This window comes from Lynx rufus, unplaced genomic scaffold (assembly GCF_022079265.1).
Source record: "Lynx rufus isolate CCGP_SWC_20201006 ecotype Redwood Valley unplaced genomic scaffold, mLynRuf1.p SCAF_15, whole genome shotgun sequence".
Lineage (NCBI taxonomy): Eukaryota > Metazoa > Chordata > Mammalia > Carnivora > Felidae > Lynx > Lynx rufus.
Genome location: NW_025814829.1, coordinates 41,894,327 through 41,902,701, shown reverse-complemented (window position 1 = coordinate 41,902,701; position 8,375 = coordinate 41,894,327). Strand labels below are relative to the sequence as shown.

At 39.2% G+C, this 8,375-nt stretch overlaps 1 long non-coding RNA gene across 1 annotated transcript; it reads right to left on the bottom strand.

Moving 5' to 3' along the window:
- Nucleotides 1–301: 301 nt before the first annotated feature.
- On the bottom strand, nucleotides 302–1,633 carry LOC124510172 (uncharacterized). The gene is made up of 2 exons (XR_006961635.1): nucleotides 1,447–1,633; nucleotides 302–856 (listed from the first exon to the last, which is right to left on the bottom strand). It is a non-coding gene; the product is annotated as an uncharacterized LOC124510172 (long non-coding RNA).
- Nucleotides 1,634–8,375: the final 6,742 nt, after the last annotated feature.

The following is an 8,375-nucleotide window of genomic DNA, read 5'->3' as shown; positions in this document are numbered from 1 at the left end:
AATAAGTATTTAAAAAAAAAAAGAATAGAAAGACTCAAGGAACTCTGAATACTTCGGTAATCATTACAAATCAATTATTAGCACACTGTCACAACAAATGTCAAATTACATTCATTTATCCAATCAAAGATTAGTAACCAAGCACTCACTACTATGTGCCAGAGGGTGTGGGGGATACTGCAGTGGCCAAAGCATTTGACTCCTTGCTTTTATGGAGCATACATTTCAGTGAGGGTGGACAGATAATTAACAAAGAAACAAATAGGTAGTGATGAGTACTATAAAGAAAGCAGCACACAAGTTTGGGTAGGTTATTTTATTTAGGGAGGGCAGTAAAGGCTCAATGATTTGGTGACATCTGAACAGAGACTTAAAAGAAGTTGAGAGCGCCATGCGGGTATTTGAGAGAAAGGTGTTTCAAAAAGAGGAAACAGAATGTACATTCTGAAGTAAGGGTGCTTGGAGTATTTGAGGAACAGCAAGAGCCCAGTTGGAGTGGAGTTGGGCAAGAAGGAAACTGAAAGAAGATGAGGTCAGAAAGGAAGACATAGGCTTGGTCATCTAGGACCTCATAGGCCATGGTGATGACTTTGGATTTATCCTAAATGTGATAGAGAGTCTCTGGGAGCTTTGAACAGAGGTGTGACAAGTACTGATTACACATTGTGGATCTTTCTACTCTTTTAATTCTTATAAATCACAGCATCCGACATCTCTTCTGTCCTGTTTCTGCTGACTTTGTAAAGAGAAGGATCTCTCTGTTTGTTGATTTAATGGGATGAATTTGGGACGAGAGGAAGAATAGTGGATGCAAGTCTTCAGTCCAGATGGAGGACTGTCTTAATGTACAAACAGCCTAGAATAGAGATATTGAATTTTTTAGGAAACCTATTGTTGATTGAGAGATTCTACCAATTTACAAGTCTTTGACTTTATATTAAGATACATAATATTAATATGCCTAATGTAAATATACAAAAACATGCATTCTGTCTTCCCACCCCTGCTCTGGGGTACATCACAAAGCATTCCTGAGTTGACTGACAATGAAGAGTATTATGCACAAATTATTTTTTTCCCATTGTGGACTAGTTTTTCCATGTGGCAAGAAAGATGGTTGATGGGTATTTCCTAATTATATACTTCCATCTCCAAGACCCAGAAGAGAAACCCTCTTCTCTAATTTCAATAAAAAACTCCAAAATGAAAGCCTCTGGTTGGCCTGGCTGGGATCACATGTTCATTTTTGGCTCAATCACGTAGCTAGAGGAATGAATGAGTCACTCTGACAGGCCAGGTACAAATCAGATACCCAACCCAGCCCTGGGGAGAAGATACTACGATGGATAGTTGAGCAGGAAGGGGAGGGAAAACCAGACAGATAAAATATATAAGCATCTACTATATATAGTATATAAAATCTTTGACAATCTGAAGACTGCTTACCTCTACGGCCTTATCTTCTTCCACTCCTTAAATCAGATTATACTCCGGAAGTACAGCAGAATAGCTGGAATGAGCTTTAAAATGAGCAGATCCAGGTTTGCATCAGAAATTTGCAATTTACTATATATGACTTTGGGTAATTTTTATAATCTCCCTAAGCCTTAATTTCTTTAAAAATTTTTTTAATGTTTATTTATTTATTTATTTATTTATTTATTTATTTATTTTTAGTTTCTTTCTTTCTTTTTTTTTTATATATATGAAATTTATTGACAAATTGGTTTCCATACAACACCCAGTGCTCATCCCAAAAGGTGCCCTCCTCAATACCCATCACCCACCCTCCCCTCCCTCCCACTATTTATTTTTTAGAGACAGAGTGTGAGCAGGGGAGGGGCAGAGAGAGAGGGAGACACAGAATCTGAAGCAGGCTGCAGGCTGCCAGCGCAGAGCCTGACGTGGGGCTCAAACCCACTGACTGCGAGATCATGACCTGAGCCAAAGTCAGACGCTTAACCAACTGAGCCATCCAGGTGCCTCAAGCCTTGGTTACTTAATTTGCTTAATGTGGTAAATAATTGGACAAAAGGAAATGATGCAAGAAAAACACTTGGCAAGGGTCTCCTAGGTAGCAGGTGTGAGATTTTAGGGAATTGATAAATAGCATCCCTCTTTTCCTCTTTTAAGTTTGTTCAGTTTAGGGGTGCCTGGCCGGCCCAGTCAGTTGAGCATCAGACTTCAGCTCAGGTCATGATCTCACAGTTCACGAGTTCAAGCCCCACATTGGGCTTGCTGCTGCCAGTGAGGAGCCCACTTTGGATTCTCTGTCCCCTTCTCTCTCTGTCCCTCCCCCACTCTCTCTCTTTAAAAGCTGGTTCAAAGAGATACTAGAGAATCAGAAAATGGAAATACCTTTAAAACATGTCAAATAATTTTTTATGTTTAAAACCCTTCAGGGGCACCTGGGTAGCTCAGTGGGTTAAGCGTCTGACTTCGGCTGAGGCCATGATCTTGTGGTTTGTGAGTTCGAGCCCCGTGTTGAGCTCTGTGCTGACAGCTCAGGGCCTGGAGCCTGCTTTGGATTCTGTGTCTCCCTCTCTCTCTCTGTTCCTCCCCACTTACACTCTGTCTCTCTCTCTCTCTCAAAAATAAATAAAGATAAATAAATAAATAAATAAATAAATAAATAAATAAATAAAACCCTTCAGAGATTTCTCATCTCGCCTAGAGTAAAAGCTATCACCTATGTGGCCCTGAATTCATCTTCTACACTCCCCAATATCTGTTACCTCTCTACCCTCATTTCTATGGTTTCCCCTGTGCTCACTACACAGCCACACTGGCTTCATTACTCTTCTTCAAACTTTCAAGAAATCTCTCCTCAGATTCTTTATCCTTGCTTTTCCCACTTTTGGCCAAGACCACGAAACCCATGCTTGCACATGGCTTCCTCCCCCACTTAAGGAAGGAAATAGACATAGTCTCTGTCCTCATTGGGCTTATAGTCTAGTGGGGAGATGAGCATTAAATGCATAAACAAACAAATACTAAAGGAGTACAAAGGGTGGTATTATGATAGAAAAATACCTGTACTCATACTCTAAGAGAATAATGGGGCAGAATTGTCACATTTAGAATGGTAAACTAAGGAAAGGTCATTTAACCTGGCAATGGTATGCAAATCACATAATCAGAAAGTACAGACTTTGTCTAAGACCATTATCCAGCTTAGTAGAAATGGAACAATAATGAAGTATCACCTGAGAGCCAGGTAGACAAGTGGTCAGGGTCTGGAATGTTCAGTCATACCCAGTCTCTGGCAGATGGAAATTCAGGAGCAGAAAATTCAGTATATGAGGGAATCCAAATAAAAGGGAATCAGTCTAATAGGATCAGAGTCTAACCAAGAGCACAATTCATTCGATGCTCTACTAAGAGCTCTTCCCTGGGTTTTCTTAAAATCTTAGAGATTTGTTCTTAGAATAAAGTGGGGCTCTTTCTGTACTTTTCAATCAGAATGCAAATAAATAAAGATGATATCATTTTAGAAGTAATCTTAACTCTTTTCAAATTGACTTACAATTTTTTTCAGTAATTCTAGAAACAGGAAGTTGCATAAATAGTACATACAGTCCTGTGTAAGCTTTGCCTAACACCCCCTAATGGTGACATCTTCTTTTAACATCTTACATACACGATATCAAAACCAGAAATGAACACTGATACAATACTGCTGTGATGGTGAATTTTGTGCGTCAACTTGACTGGGCCACAGGATGCCCAGATAGCTGCTTGTGTCTGTGTTAGTATTTCTGGAGGAGATTAGCATTTGAATCAGCAGACTGAGTACAACACATGGCCATCCCTAATGTAAGTGGGCATTATCTAATTCCTTGAAGACCTGGATAAAACAAAAAGGTGGAAGAAAGTTGAATTTACCCTTTCTCCTCCTGACTGTTGAATGGAGACAAGGATGTCCTCCTGTTCCCTGTGTTCCTGGTTCTCAGGCCTTCATACTTGGACTAGAATTGACAGCATTGGTTCCCTTGGTTCTCAGGCTTTCAAACTACACAACTGGCTTTCCTGGGTCTCCAACTTCCAGACATGTATGTGTATATGTGTATGTACATGTGTATATGTGTATGTACAGTCTGGCCCTGTTTCTCTGGAGAATCCTAATACAAATGCTAATTAGATTACATACCTTATTTAGTTTTCATTAGTTTTTATATGTACTCATTTGCTTATATGTGTATATTTGTATGTGTGTTTACTTCTATGTAATTTTGATACCATAAACAGAATCATGTAGCTAATGTTGAAATCAATATACAGAACTACTCATACAACTCAATATCTAAAAGTAATCTGATTAAAAATGTGCTAAGGATCTGAATAGATATTTTTCCAAAGAAGACATACAGATTACCATTGTCATATAAGTACATGAAAATGTGCTCAACATCACTATTTATCAGGGAAATGCAAATCAAAAGCACAATGAGAGACCACCTCACACAATAGCCTGTTAGAATGGCTATTATCAAAAAGATAAGAAATAACAAATGTTGGTGAGAATGGAGGAAAAAGAAGTCTTGTGCACTGCTGGTGGGAATATAATTGGTGCAGCATAATGGAAAAAAGGTATAGAGGTTCCTTAAAAAATTAAAAATAGAACTAACCATATGATCCAGCAATTCCATTTCTGGATATTTATCCAAAGGAAACAAAGATACTAACTTGAAAGGGTATTTGTAGCCCCATGTTCATTGCAGCAGTATTTACAATGGCCAAGACATGGAAACAACCTAAGTATCTACTGATGGATAAATGGATAAAGAAAATGTGGGACAGACACACACACACGCACACACACACACACACACACACACACAGGGATGTTATTCACCCAAAAACAGAAAAAAAATCCTGCCATTTGCAACAACGTTGATGGACCTTGAGAACATTGTGCTAAGTGAGGTAAGTCAGAGAAAGACAAGTACCATATAATCTGACTTACATGTGGAATCTGAAAAACACCACAGACCTCACAGATACAGAAACCAGATAGGTGGCTGCCAGAGGCAGCCCAGAGAGTATGGGCAAAATGGGTGAAGAGAGTCAAAAGGTATAGACTACCAATTATAAAGTAAGTCCTGGGGATATAACGTACAACACAGTGACTGTAGTTAATACTATTGTATTGTATATTTGAAAGTTGTTAAGAGAGAAGCTCTTAAAATTCGCATAACAAGAAAAAAATTGATAACTATGTGTGGTGATGAAAACAAAAAATAACAAGATACAGAACTGTTCCACGGCATGTAGGAATTCTTTGTGCTCCTCTGTTATAGTCATACTTCCCCAACCCTATCCCTGCCCTTTAATTATTCTCCATTTTCATAGTTTTGTTATTTGGGAATGTTATATAAATGGAACCCTATAGCCCTTTGAGACTATCTTTTCCCATTAAGTGTGATGCCCTTGAGATCTATCCAAATTGTTGCATGTATTGCATGTTGTTGCATTCGTTTATATTGCTGAGCAGTGTCCCACTGCATGGATATACCAGGGTTTGCTTAACCATTCACCCCCTGAAAGACATCTTGGTTGTTTCCTTTCGAATTTATTTTTTAAAAAGCAAGTCATAATCAGACAACAAAAGGAAATCAAAGGCATCAAAATTGGCAAAGATGAAGTCAAGCTTTCGCTTTTTGCAGATGACATGATATTATACATGGAAAATCCGATAGACTCCACCAAAAGTCTGCTAGAACTGATACATGAATTCAGCAAAGTTGCAGGATACAAAATCAATGTACAGAAATCAGTTGCATTCTTATACACTAACAATGAAGCAACAGAAAGACAAATAAAGAAACTGATCCCATTCACAATTGCACCAAGAAGCATAAAATACCTAGGAATAAATCTAACCAAAGATGTAAAGGATCTGTATGCTGAAAACTATAGAAAGCTTATGAAGGTAATTGAAGAAGATTTAAAGAAATGGAAAGACATTCCCTGCTCATGGATTGGAAAAATAAATATTGTCAAAATGTCAATACTACCCAAAGCTATCTACACATTCAATGCAATCCCAATCAAAATTGCACCAGCATTCTTCTTGAAATTAGAACAAGCAATCCTAAAATTCATATGGAACCACAAAAGGCCCTGAATAGCCAAAGGAATTTTGAAGAAGAAGACCAAAGCAGGAGGCATCACAATCCCAGACTTTAGCCTCTACTACAAAGCTGTCATCATCAAGACAGCATGGTATTGGCACAAAAACAGACACATAGACCAATGGAATAGAATAGAAACCCCAGAACTAGACCCACAAACGTATGGCCAACTCATCTTTGACAAAGCAGGAAAGAACATCCAATGGAAAAAAGACAGCCTCTTTAACAAATGGTGCTGGGAGAACTGGACAGCAACATGCAGAAGGTTGAGACTAGACCACTTTCTCACACCATTTACAAAAATAAACTCAAAATGGATAAAGGACCTAAATGTGAGACAGGAAACCATCAGAACCTTAGAGGAGAAAGCAGGAAAAGACCTCTCTGACCTCAGCCGTAGCAATCTCTTACTCGACACATCCCCAAAGGCAAGGGAATTAAAAGCAAAAGTGAATTACTGGGACCTTATGAAGATAAAAAGCTTCTGCACAGCAAAGGAAACAACCAACAAAACGAAAAGGCAACCAACGGAATGGGAAAAGATATTTGCAAATGACATATCGGACAAAGGGCTAGTATCTAAAATCTATAAAGAGCTCACCAAACTCCACACCCGAAAAACAAATAACCCAGTGAAGAAATGGGCAGAAAACATGAATAGACACTTCTCTAAAGAAGACATCCAGATGGCCAACAGGCACATGAAAAGATGTTCAGCGTCGCTCCTTATCAGGGAAATACAAATCAAAACCACACTCAGGTATCACCTCACGCCAGTCAGAGTGGCCAAAATGAACAAATCGGGAGACTATAGATGCTGGAGAGGATGTGGAGAAACGGGAACCCTCTTGCACTGTTGGTGGGAATGCAAATTGGTGCAGCCGCTCTGGAAAGCAGTGTGGAGGTTCCTCAGAAAATTAAAAATAGACCTACCCTATGACCCAGCAATAGCACTGCTATGAATTTATCCAAGGGATACAGGAGTACTGATGCATAGGGGCACTTGTACCCCAATGTTCATAGCAGCACTCTCAACAATAGCCAAATTATGGAAAGAGCCTAAATGTCCATCAACTGATGAATGGATAGAGAAATTGTGGTATATATACACAATGGAATACTACGTGGCAATGAGAAAAAATGAAATATGGCCTTTTGTAGCAACGTGGATGGAACCGGAGAGTGTGATGCTAAGTGAAATAAGCCATACAGAGAAAGACAGATACCATATGGTTTCACTCTTATGTGGATCCTGAGAAACTTAACAGGAACCCATGGGGGAGGGGAAGGAAAAAAAAAAAAAAAGAGGTTAGAGTGGGAGAGAGCCAAAGCATAAGAGACTCTTAAAAACTGAGAACAAACTGAGGGTTGATGGAGGGTGGGAGGGAGGGGAGGGTGGGTGATGGGTATTGAGGAGGGCACCTTTTGGGATGAGCACTGGGTGTTGTATGGAAACCAATTTGTCAATACATTTCATATATATAAAAAAAAATAATAAAAAAAAATAAAAAGCAAGTCATTTGCAAACCTTGGGTCTTTTGCTTTTGTAAAGAACTTTCAATCCACCTCAGAAGTGATAGGTTCATTAAGAGTTTCTGAGCAAGATGAATGTACTCAGAAGTGGGAGCATCGCATGGGGTGTCACTCTGAATAAATATGACCTTACACGGGTGAGCACTAGTTGATAGCCTAATCCTAAATGGTGTCAGCTCTCAGGAGGCTGTCCAGGGAGTGGACCAGGGATGGTAGGCATGAGGCCAAGAGGGCTGGTCCAATTGAAATGTTACATAGGAGTAAGGAGGAGGGATGACAGGGGGAAATGTGTACACATGAGCAAAGCATCACCTTTCCTGTAGTTCTGAAACAGGAAATATGACAACATGGGAGTCATTTATACTTCTCATTTCCCTCAAGTTACCAGCGGATAGACTGTCACTGCCCCTCAGTGCCACACCCCTTTGAGCCTGCATTTTATGCCCAGCAATAGCCATTTCATTACTGATTTTACAAAGCCTTATATGGAAAGAAAACAAACAAATGAAAAAAGGAAATGCAATGGGAAAAGGACACTCTCTTCAACAAATGGTGTTGGGAAAACTGGATAGTTACATGCACAAGAATAAAACTGGACCACTCTCTTACACCATACGCAAAAATAAACTGAAAATAAATTAAAGATCTAAATGTGAGATCTGAAGCAATAAAAATCCTAGAAGAGAGAACAGGCAGTAATTTATCTGA